This window comes from Vicia villosa, linkage group LG1 (assembly GCF_029867415.1).
Source record: "Vicia villosa cultivar HV-30 ecotype Madison, WI linkage group LG1, Vvil1.0, whole genome shotgun sequence".
NCBI classification, from domain to species: domain Eukaryota; kingdom Viridiplantae; phylum Streptophyta; class Magnoliopsida; order Fabales; family Fabaceae; genus Vicia; species Vicia villosa.
This window is the reverse complement of record NC_081180.1, coordinates 143,229,103-143,233,214: the sequence shown is the minus strand read 5'-3', so window position 1 is coordinate 143,233,214 and position 4,112 is coordinate 143,229,103.

Sequence of the window (4,112 nt, the reverse complement as noted above, 5' to 3'; positions counted from 1 at the left end):
CACAACAAAGGTATCCTGACTCCTTAAGGTTTACCAAAAATGCTGAGTTGATGTTCCATTTTTTCAAACATCACATTGTTACAAACAGCATGTTTTTACAAATATCACGCTTTTACATATTTTGTTTTAAGGCTTTTTCAAAAAAAAAAACTCAAGACAAACGTATGCATTGCATCTCATGAATTCATTATTAAACAAATTCTGCTACATAATTTCAAACGTTAGCAACTGAAAGAACTTGCACATGGTACAACTAATGACTAAAAGTTATCCCAACAGACAAGATTACTCCGAGAAGCAATGTCTCGTACGTATACAAGGGGCATGGCATGCTTTGCCCAACCAATCTGGGGCAATCCAGTCAAGATTATAAGAATCTCTCAAAAGCCAAACAATCAAAGGCATACACCTCAAGTGGGTTTCAAACTATTTGTCCAAACGATCTGGGGCAATCAAGTCAAGATTCCGAGAATCTCTCAAGGATGCCAAAATAGTCAGGGGCATCATCCTAAGTTTACGATTACTAGGGGCATGTCGCCTACAATATACACTTCATAAAGTCCTGCTAACTGGGGGCAAATCTATACAAGTCCAGTTTGACATTTTAAGTGACGTGTCCTAAATCAAGTAGTAGTTACTATAATACTGGGGGCAACCTTCACCCATGTCTCCCCACAAAGCCGGGTTCACAAGATCATATCCCCACAGAGTAATCATTAAGAAGATATCTTCAAACGCTCCCGATAGAGACATGGCTGCCCAACAGAGTTTACATCTCCAACACAGTCGCTCTCCTCCAACACGATTTATCAATATCTTTATCACCAATCAGGGAACATCAAGTCACTGAGCATCTCCAAGCAGAAATCATAAATTCCCAGCTGAGCATCTTCAAGACAAGATCAGACAGTACAATTACAAGGACATAAAGATCTACATAAATCATATTCACATATCATATGTCATAAACATATTCATACATTGCATACATTACCTCATAATGAACTCATACATAACATGCAAAAGCTCTCATTTATTTTGAGGGATTCATTACATAACCCATGCATCATGACATTGCATAAATTTAACTTTACCTTTTGCAGAATACAGGTACAAACAAACGAACGAAAACTCCAACTTTCCAAGATCTAATTCATCTACCACGAACGGTAATGACACGATCATTTCCAAGATCTAATTCATTTACCACGAACGGTAATGACACGATCACTTTCAAAGATCTAATTCAGTTACTACGAACGGTACTGACACGATCAACGCTCAGAGATCTAATTCTATCGCCACGAACGGTGTAGACACGATCAATGACCAACCAAGTCTAATTCAGTTACTACGAACAGTACTGACACGACAAAAGATCTAATTCGGTTACCACGAACGGTACTGACACGGTCAACTCTCAGAGATCTAATTCTATCATCACGAACGGTGTAGACACGATCACTGACCTTCTCAGTCTAATTCAGCTACTACGAACGGTACTGACACGACAGAAGATCTAATTCAGATACTACGAACGGTACTGACACAATCAAATTTCAGAGGTCTAATTCTATCATCACGAACGGTGTAGACACGATCGCTGACGTCCACGGTCTAATTCAGTTACTACGAACGGTGCTGACACGACAAGAGAGTCTAATTCTATCATCACGAACGATGTAGACACGATTATCTCTCCAAAAGATCTAATTCATTTACTACGAACGGTAATGACACGATCAACGCGCAAACGACAACTACCAGATGGCATCCATAAGCCCATCTCCGACAAAAGTCCCTACTTCAAATAGGGCAAATTTCTTGGTATTCTTATGTTCAATCATCTTCTACCTTCAGATACCGACTGGCATGCAGACCACTCTACATCCTCAGGTTTAAGATAATTGAACAGGGGCAGCTGTCATACCCCAAAATTTGCCCATGCTATTCAAAACACAAAGCTCCAAAACACAGTTTCCTACACAGAAACTCTAAACTAGGGTTTGAATAATTCAGAGGAAAATCATTGAATCAATGGCTCAAGGTGGTTCCATAAGGTCACTAACATCCCAAAACATCTCCATGTAAAGTTTCAAGTCAAACAGAACAAATTTGGTTCCTCAAATCTTGATTAGGTCAACAGTCGACTCTCAAGGGCAAAACAGTCATTTCAGGTCAAAATACAGTCAAAGTTCAAGATACTTGGTCAACAATATCCTCATAACCCTAAAATCATCATTTGATCAAGGGTTGATCATGATGATACAAGAAAAGATCAGAAAAGTCAAAAGTCAAAAGTTACTATTTTGGGCATGAACTGAAAAAGTCAACCAAACTTTGAAAATTCACCAAATATTCATACTTCATCAGAAAAATTCTCACCAAGGCTCATTTTGAAGGGAATTCATTCCTCTATCCAATGGTCCAAGAATCAAAGCTCACAGGTCAATGGTTTAAGAGATATGGCTTCATACATTATAGGTCCTTTTCAAAAGTCAACAAAAAGACATTTTTTTCAAAAGGACATAAAATGAAAATGGAGAATAATTTTGATATGAGACCAAAGGCACTGGTTAGAGGACTCTCCAAGCTTTCTAAAAAGTCCTAGAACAGGTTCACATCACAAAAATTGAGGGAGGTATGAGGCTCAAAAGTTGGTCGATTTTCAAGAAGAAAGCAAAACCCTAATTGGCAAATTCTTAATTTTGGAGTGATGGGCTTTTGGTTTTGATTTTCTCACGTGATAACAAGCCCAAGGAGGATCCCTTAGTCCAATATTATTTATTTTATGAATTTATTTTATTTATATTTGATTTTTATTCAAATAAATTCAAATAAAATCAAGTAAATCATAAGATAATTATATAATGAATGGTCCAATCTTGTTCCTTTAATCAAGATCTGAGCAAATATAATTTGGTGACTAGGATTGAGAAGAAGATATGCAAGAATAGAGTCAAAACCAAAGAAGAAATATTTTATGCAAAAAATCAATAAAATCTCTTTCAAATTTCTCTCATCAATCAACTTGATCCTCAAGCAAAGTTATAACCCTAATATCACTATTATAAATAGGACAATATATTCAGCATTAGGGTTCACGAAAATTGGCCAAGGAGAAGAGGTTTTAAAAGTGGTAAGAACATTCACAAAACGAGGGCAAGGTTGAGTTCCCATTACAGCTTCTCTCACTCCATTCTAAGCTTTGATTCACACTCCTGAAGACACCAGGAGTCGTTCCCGATCATCCTTGAAGCTAGCACCACGTTGGAACCGTCCCCGCGAAGCTACACCGGTTTTGGTAAAATTCTCAATCTCAAACCTCTCAATTTATGCATGGTTGTTGTGTTTTGTTTGTTTATATCATCTCAGGACGCATCAGAGAGAAGGTTTGACGCATCAGAGGGAAGGTTTAACGTTAAAACCAAAAAGCACCATGGCTAGGGCATGAGTTTGATAAAACTTCGTATCTCATGATACAGGCAATTTCAGGAGAAACTAACCACACTATCAGATTCGTAGCCTTCGATTGATGCGATCTGGGTGTTTTCCTTTCGTGTTTTGTCGATTTTTTGCAGGTCTGACCGTCGAACCCGCCGGAGAAGACAACCGGAATTACACCGGTCCGGCGGCTCTGTTTTCTCTGGAAATTTGGACTAGGGACGTGGCACGGTTGTGTGCAATGATTGGCCAGTCAACAACTACAAAAACTCTCCCCACTCACGAACAAACACGCAAAAAGATAAGGACCCACTTTTGACTTTTGCTTTGAATTTTCCATATGAATTATACTTGATATATATTAACCAAAACGTGTTTTATGTATGACTAAAACGACCAGCGCAATTGGCCAAAGCGAGGGGGGTGTTTCATTGATGACCTGTGTTCCAAACCTGGCACAGACATTTATTTTTACCAATTATTCTTTCACCGATCCAGTGCATCTCCCCACGCCTGCATACCACGCGCCATCAAATGACCACCATCAGATCGTCTCAGGGACCGGATCCAACGCCCTAGAACGCGAAGGCACACCATGGACACTCAGCATCTGACCACACTAGATCCAACGCCTCAGGTTTCTTCCTTCCTTTTTCTTTTTCCCTTTC